Genomic DNA, 8,794 nt, shown 5'->3' on the forward strand with positions numbered 1-8,794 from the left:
GCACTCGCTCCGAACGTGTTTTACTAAAGAAGGAAAGCTTACCGGTTTGAAGTCACACGATTGGCATAAAATGTGTCAGGTACGTTCATAGTGGACTTTAATATCATTGCATAAAATGTAGACTTTAATATCATTGCTGCACATACTTTACAGTTTATTTTACCGGTTGCCATTGAGGGATGTTTGTCTCTCGACATCCGTAACACAATCTACAAACTTGCAAAGCTGGTGCAATGGATCTCACAAAAGGAGATCGACGTAGACTCCATACCATTCGCCAAACTAAATGCTGCGGAGCTTGTGTGCATGTTTGAGAAACATTTTCCTACTACAATGCTAACCATTCAGGTGCATCTTCTTATTCACATAGTTGATGAGGTGGAAATAGCTGGCACAGTTCATTCCAGATGGATGTTCTTCTTAGAGCGTTTCATGAAAACGCTTAAGGGATATGTGCGTCAAAAGGCACGTCCGGAGGGTAGCATGGCAGAAGGTTGGTTGGTATCAGAGTCCCTAGTGTACATTGGAGAGTGGCTAGACGGATTTGATAAATCCCGGGACACGCTATGGCGAACCATAGATGATGAGCGCATATCTGGGATTGTCATGTGCAATCTCGGTGTTGAGAAGAAGATGACGGAAGATCTAGAGGCTAAAATCAACCGATTTTGCATGCTTCACAATCCAGTGATGCAAAAGTGGATTTCACAATATGAGGATGCAAAGCAAGAGCGACAAAGGGCACGAATCGAGTGGAGACGGGGAAGACGACCACCGATGCACTATCCAGCGGTTCTGGAGAGCCTACCAACCTTCATGAGCTTAAGATGGTTGCACAACCAATTGAAAAGCGCACAACAATGCGGTGACGAAGTGACTGAAGAAGAGTGGGAGTACTCTCGGGGTTGCGCGACCAAGGTAAGTTTGCAATGTACGACTAGCAAGTGACTATTTATAAACGTTTGAACGGCCACTATAATCTTTGTTCGTTGTAGTATAAGTCATACACAGCAGCATGGTGTAAAGGTCGACATTTTAGGGTGGAACGAATCGACAAAAAGCGTTTTACTCAAGATTGTGGAATCATGGCAAAATTTGAACAGTCTAGTCGACGACGTTCCTCTGATGCAGATCCCGTGGTGGCGGAACTCACTTACTTCGGCACGCTGCAAGAGATTTTGAGGATCGATTACAGAGGATTTTTTGTCGACTTGTTCGACGTGCAATGGTTCAAGATAATCATGGAGGGTCGAAACGCTACTGTGCGTAGAGGAGAGTCTGGTTTTCTTGAGGTGGATTCTACTAAGAAATGGACTGACCTAAGAGACACTTTCGTACTACCCGAGCATTGTGAACAAGTAAGTATATAAATAGTTAACATCCCCCTTTTACAAGTTATGTGCTTGAAAGCTCTCATGTAAGTTATGTGGCTTTGGCAGGTAGTATTTCATCCTACAAAGTCTACATCAAACTGGTGGTACGTCATAGAGTTAGCCCCTCGTAGTGCAAGGACGTATGAAGGCTACCATGTGCCAATCACAACGACATCAATGGAGGAGATCAGAGAAGATGCTCAATCAGAAGCCGCTGCGGTGGTGCCAGACGAGCATCAAGATGCTACTGCTCTATATGGGGTGCATGCAGAGGAGCTACAAAATGAAACAGAGGATATGTGTTTAAACGGAGAGCTCTATATAGATATAGGAAGTTATGCTGAGTTATGCGAGGATGAGAGAGAGATCTCTTAAAGCCACAAATATTGTATTTGAACAATTTTGCTCCGTGCTGTAAAAGCTCTAGCTCTCTAAGTAGCTTCCATGCTGTGTAACGCTCTTTTCTACTCGCGCTCACATCTTTTGATTGAAAATTCTGAGTTTTCGACTTGCCTCTTCTACCACTCGATTCATTGCGTCATTGTATTTATATGCGTCATTACGTCATTGTATTTAATGGTCTTTGCGTCATTGTCTACTCTATTCATTCAATATTAAGTTTAAATATTCGTGTGTTTAATGCAGGTATGGATGATGAGGAGTTTCTTTCTTCTTTGTCACCGCAGCAGAGACAGTGGTACGTGGAGCGTCATCGCTCTGGCGCATCATCGCGCGTTCCTACACCATCCGCATCTCCCTCTCTTTCGGAGCATTCGGCGCGCTCCGAAGCTTCGGCGTCGACGAGACGAGCGTCACACTCTTCTAGACACCGGCGCTCTAGTGGTGGCGGTGGCGGTTGTTGTGGGGATTCCGCCACCGATGCCTCCACACCGCCTCGTGTTCGACGAGGCTCTTTACCCTCCCCTTCTTTGCCCGCCCCCACACCAGCCACAGCATCGCCGTCTACGCCAGGTTTTGCACGGCTGACTGTTCCTAGAAGCTACACACCTCTACCTACTCCGCCAGGAGCCACCCCACTCGACACTCCTCGCTTCGGGGCCCAGACGCCGGTGGAGACACCTGACGTCCGTACCCCCATCGACACGCCGCTAGAGACCCCTGCCGGGACACCCAGGTTCACGCGTCACCGGCCAGAGGGCTTGCCTTACTCCGTCGACATCAGCGGCGGCATCATCATGGATGATGACGGCAAGAAGGTGATCTCGCGCATGCGTGGTCTTTGCTCTCAGCTGTTTAGACACTATATACTAAACAAATGGAGTGAAGTACCAAGTGATTTAAAAAACAGAGTCATCAGCATACTTCATGATGAGTTTCCCGTTCCAACACGGGATCAGCGCTTCAATGAAGACCTGATGAAGATTCGAATGCGCGAATACTGCAAACACAAGCGTTCCGAAGTGCAAAAAGCAATCAAGAATGGGTGGAATAGGCCAGATTGGCTGGCCAAAGAAGATTGGAAGAATGCGAAGAAAGCAGCGCGCGAGAATCCCGACAAGTGGAAGCAACAAAAGGATGCAGCCAGAGCGCGAGTAGAGGCAGGGAGCTCGCACCACTTGGGGAGCGGTGGATGGGCATCATTTGAGGCCGATTTTGTAAGTCTTTTCACATTGCTCTTTATGCATGTTCGATAGTTTAGGGTTTATGAGTTTTTTAGTTCTAACATAATGAAATCTTTGTATGTTTTGACAGTGGTCGATGACAGGACGTGATCCCACACCGTACGAGCGCGAGTACGCAGGCAGGAAGGGCTTAAACGCCCTGATGGACATTCTCAGTTCTCGCAGCGGCATGGTTAGTATTAGGGTTTACTCTTTTTTATTTTTTGTATTGTTTTATAAATGTCGTTATATGTTTATACTTACTGAAAACTGTCTTATTTTCTTTTTTTGCAGAATCCGACAGATACGCCGCTTGGACGCGATGAGACGTCTGATTAGACGACGTCAGTTTAGCCGTATCTAGATAGCATTAGTTTAGGGTTTCTCATAGCTTATGTATCATGAGACGGATTTTATACGTCTTTTTGAACCATGTATATTATTACATTTGTCACCGCAATTCCTTTTGCCAATCAATTCTTTATGCCTATGATGTTGTACAATTGTCATTATTACATTTGCCAATCAATTCAGTTTGTCTATGATGTGTACAATTGTCAATTTTGCAAACAATGCGTCTTGTGGGTGACTATTTTGGGTCTATTATTTACCTTTGCACTTTTTTTAAAAAGTGAATCAAGTACAATATGGTTGATGGGTGGCAGGCATTCAATGTCCTGCCACCAAAAAAATATTCTCTCAGGCGTCGCTATATGCGTCGCTATTTATGGCTCTGTAGCGTCGCTATATGCGTCGCTATATTCTTCTGTGAAAGCGTCGCTATAAGCGTCGCTATAGTCGTCGCTATGAGCGTCGCTATATAGCGACGTCTATAGCGACGCCTATAGCGACGCCTATAGCGACGCTCATAGCGACGCTCTCGTAGCGACGCTTTTAGCGACGCTTATAGCGACGCCGGGGGTTATAAAAACCCAGTGTATTTCCGTCGCTAAGAGCGTCACAAGAGCACATAACCTCTTGTAGTGACTGCACTCACATGATAATTTTTAAATTTTGGTCCTAGAGGCTGTATTTGACCTTTGAGAACGAGAAAGGAATCTCTCTCTCTCTCTCTCTCTCTCTCTCACACACACACACACACACACACACACACACACACACACACACACACACACACACACACACACACACACACACACACACACACACACACACACATTCCCTTCGATGCGAGATAGGGTGTTGGGGCAATGGAGAAGAGTCAAATCAATTGTGCATAAATTATGCTCATTGCAAGTTCCAGAGTCTGAGTACCAGAGTGCTCAGCTTTTGGTCACATCCGCACTTTATTCTCTCACATTTGCAGCAATGACTTAGACCTACACACTTTCCTCTCCTAGCCACAGTGTGGGCTCTCCATTGCGACTCTCATCACCACAGTTTTGGAGCATCGAGAGTCGCTCATCACTCAAACACATACCACATCACATGTAACTTTGGTCCCATAGGTCATATTTGACCTCCAAGGACGATAATAAAATCTATCTATCAGAAGTAGACTCACTCTGATGTTAGAACTCTCTTCTTCTTCTTCTTCTTCTCTATCTCTCTCTCTCTCTCTCTCAACAATAAAAACTTAAAAGTCCATCCACATCTCTCTCTCTCTCTCTCTCTCTCACACACACACACACACACACACACACACACACACACACACACACACACACACACACACACACACACACACACACACACACACACACACACACACACACACACACACAACAATCAAAACTTAAAGCTCCATCCAGGTAAACCAAAATTTTGAGAAATGGTACCGTCTGGTCGACAAAATAATTTTCCATCTCCATATATTCAAGCACTACTTTGTAGCTAATCAATTTTTTATAAACTCCATTGAATCTTTCCAAATGAAGATTTGAGGGATGGCATCTGCAAGGAATTTGAGGACCTGAAGGACATCCACAATATTTGCATAGGGCATTTGACGGTAGAGGATTGGCGACATTTGGATTCAGCTATTAGGCATGGAGGCCCCAATTCTTCGGCTCAAGCACGCTTACACCCTTGCGTTTGGTTGTGTCCAATGACCCTCCGGAATGGGCAAGGGGTCGAGCCACCGACGGAGCCATGGAAGTCACAACTTTGAATCAAAAATTTCCATCTCAGTGTGTGTGGTGGGGGCCTTATATTATAATCATTTAAGCAAAAACCCCTTCAATCAGTCTGCGGATTGATTTGGGGCATTCTTAGATCCCACATTTTGCAGTAAACTGGGTAGTGCAGATTTGGTACAAAGCGGATGAGAATGGGGACCAATAGAGAATTTTAAGGCTTACTAATGACGTCGTGTAAGTAGCTGGTGGTGGACGAGCACACAATTAAGTAGGTGCATGGGCTCCCACCATCTCTTGATCGCTCTCTTGCACGATGCCTCCTCTATCCCCGCCATCGCTCTCACCTCCAATTCCGTTCACTTGCAAGCCCTGCGCGCCATCACTAAGGACTGCATTACCTACACTAGCACAGCACAAGCGCCGGTCAACTATCCTGCCAGATGCAGCTCCATTAATAGTGCAGACGAAGAGTTATTTCCTCAGATCAAGCTAAGTCTCGAAGCACAACACGTCGTGGAGAAGCTTTCTTGCTTTGAAGCAAGGTGTTTGGGTTATCGGTTTGTTGGCCCCGAGCACTTGCTGCTGGGACTACTTAGAGAAAGGGAATGTAGCGTTGCCATCTCTATGTTAGACACACTTGGAGTTTATTATATTCGTGTCAGAAGTGAAGTGATCCAAATGATGGCCCTATACGAAGATATTGAAGCACTTGACATGCTCGATCGCGGTACCACTGCAAACACTCCCAATCGATATTTTAGGCGGAAGAAAGGCATCTCTATATTCCCGCCTGAGGGTATCACCATCACTCCCGCCAGCAATAAAAGACACAATTTTCATGTCTTATTTGCATGCTTTTGCTACTGACCTCACAAAGCTCGCAAGACAAGGTATGCTCGACCCTGTCATTGGTAGAAAATCTCAAATCGAGCGCGCAATCCAAATTCTCGGCCGGCGGACTAAGAACAATCCATGCCTTGTGGGCGAGGTTGGCGTGGGAAAGACTGCCATTGTGGAGGGCATTGCACAAATGATCGCTTGCAGTGCAGATGTCTCCCAGGCTATAGCTGGAAAGAGGATTTTCAGCCTGGACATTCGATCACTTTCTGAGGTAGCCCTTGCTCCATTTCTACACCCCCTCAGTACACAACAACAATGATAACCCCCTCACACAGCAGAAACGCCTCGCTCTCAGTTGATAGCTCTCGCACAATGACTCTCTCTCTCTCTCTCTCTCTCTCTCTCTCTCTCTCTCTCTCTCTCTCTCTCTCTCTCTCTCTCTCTCTCTCTCTCTCTCTCTCTCTCTCTCTCTCTCTCTCTCTCTCTCTCTCTCTCTCAGTTTTTTTTTTAAAACTCTCTGAAAGAGCGCGCGCGCGCTCTTTCAGAGAGTTTTTTTTAAAAAAAACTAAGAGACCAAACCCCCATATTCTCTCCAACCATCTCTGCTGTAAAACTCTCTCTCTCTCTCTCTCTCTCTCTCTCTCTCTCTCTCTCTTCATTTAATTATCATGAGCAGGACCGAGTCGCGAAGCCAGAGTTGGCCGAGTAGGGGCTGCCTACAGAGGTTGCCTAGATGGGGCGGGTCTGCAGAATTGAGAGGGCCGAGCCTCGCATGGAAAGGTGAAAAGGGACGCCTAAAGGAGGCCGCTAGAGGTGGCGGGTTGCAGAGGAAGGAGAGAGAGAGAGAGAGAGAGAGAGAGAGAGAGAGAGAGAGAGAGAGAGAGAGAGAGAGAGAGAGAGAGAGAGAGAGAGAGAGAGAGAGAGAGAGAGAGAGAGAAAGAGAGAGAGAGAGAGAGAGAGAGAGAGAGAGAGAGAGAGAGAGAGAGAGAGAGAGAGAGAGAGAGAGAGAGCATATTGTTTTTTCAACTTGACATTGGCGTGATGTGAGGGACTGTGAACGCGTTTTGAAGGTGCCCCCGCCCTTTGTTCCCGCATGACCTTGGGACCGCTCTTCCTTTGCACGTCATTGTAGGGTCATATATGATGGCACATAATGATTCATGGATCCAAGAGTTTGAAGATGCAGTCTGGCTTGTAGAGGATATAGCAGCCTGCATTGCAGAGCGCAACTCCGAAGCCCCCGTTGGCAGTGGGTCCTGTGCTGCTAACAATTCCCGCCTTGTTTTTGCCACAAGCTAGTAATACATTGCTCTCTCTTTGACCTCCTATGCTCACTCAGTCATCTCTTAGTGATATTGCATGTTTGTTCTTTTGAAACTTTGTGTTGTGGTTGTCTGTGAATCCAAAATTGCCTCACTTACTAATGGATCCCTTAAAGTTGTCCATGTGCTCAATGGCACTCTGATCGTATATGATTGCTTGTTGTGTCTTGACTGCAGACGGAATATCACCATGCTTGGTACCCACCTTGACAGCCTTCAATCCCTCTTGAGCAATCCTTCCCTCACCAAATATTTGAATGAAAAGGACTTAAGCAAACAACAAGACAGATTTCTGAGTCTTCATTCTAGGATGAATCAGATGTCAAACAGCCTAAATTCCTCCCAAGCTTCTAACAGGATTAATTTATTGGGTCAGGATGGGAGAGGGGAACCTAAAGAGAACAATAGAACAACACTCTTAGATAACTATGGAATTGCTCGGCTTCAATGACAGTCTAACACATCATGCGGGAGCAAGATGATGACCTTTTGAATCATGAAGAGACAGTGACAAGCACAAAAAACATTGCCTTGGCTGTAAATAAAACGTTGGATTTGCACACAAAGCTTTTGGATAATTTAGATGACGACACAGATAGAACAAATACACAATTGAACGCTATGCAGAGGAGGCTAGGCGTACTGGGGCAGAAGACAAGCAGTGGGTGTTCAGTGATGTCCCTCATCTTGATGGTTCTTCTGATTGTGATACTAGCCCTTGTCATAATTGCGTTGATTCGATATTTGTGAGGTATGCTAGCCCTCGTCATAATTGTGCTGATCGGGTACTGTGTGAGGTGTCTTTGTGCGAGCAAAGGATTGATGGTGAGGTTTCAGTATGTGACCCTTTGGAATTCACAAGCTGTTGCTGACTTCTAAAGTGACTGCTGGCAAAAACAAATTTGACAAATAAGTAATGCATGTAATCATCATGTCCTATGATTCTATCAAAGCCGCCTCAACATTGACTATGGTCGGTGATTCAAAAGGAAGCTGTAACATAGCGTGTGTGTATGCTATGGGTAATTTCTTGTTTGGAGGACCACCTTTTATCAAGGCTGAACTACTTTTTGCCTTCTGTGTAAGCAAAGATTGGTATCTGGTTTGTTAATACCGAATACCCAGCAAGACATGAGACGTCTTATTTTGTGATGTTTGTCTTGAATTAGAGTAACGGATTAGTTTTTTCTTTATAGAGAGAGAGAGAGAGAGAGAGAGAGAGAGAGAGAGAGAGAGAGAGAGAGAGAGAGAGAGAGAGAGAGAGAGAGTTATTTCATGCACCATGTGGGGTGCCTGGCATTTTCTAAAAATAAGAGGGAGAGGGAGAGTCAACGGGCATTTTTGAAATCGAAAAGGACATGATATTAAGCTGAGACACATTTTTCCCAAACACCTAGGACGATGCCTTTCTAGAAAATTCTAGGCATATAACTCTATAAATTTTTGTTGTTGTCTTTGTAAATTGATTAAAAAATTCCTATATTGGTCAATTGAGAAAAACATGATTTTATTGTAACAAAAGAAGCCTTTCATAATTA

The 8,794-nt window shown here is 45.2% G+C and overlaps 2 pseudogenes; both read left to right on the forward strand.

The window, feature by feature from the left end:
- Positions 1–5,370: 5,370 nt before the first annotated feature.
- Positions 5,371–6,293, forward strand: LOC147432621 (chaperone protein ClpC1, chloroplastic-like; annotated as a pseudogene).
- Positions 6,294–7,077: 784 nt separating this feature from the next.
- On the forward strand, positions 7,078–8,006 carry LOC147432622 (syntaxin-52-like; annotated as a pseudogene).
- Positions 8,007–8,794: the final 788 nt, after the last annotated feature.

Source organism: Adiantum capillus-veneris, chromosome 20 (assembly GCF_014529385.1).
Source record: "Adiantum capillus-veneris isolate H3 chromosome 20, ASM1452938v2, whole genome shotgun sequence".
Classification (NCBI taxonomy): domain Eukaryota; kingdom Viridiplantae; phylum Streptophyta; class Polypodiopsida; order Polypodiales; family Pteridaceae; genus Adiantum; species Adiantum capillus-veneris.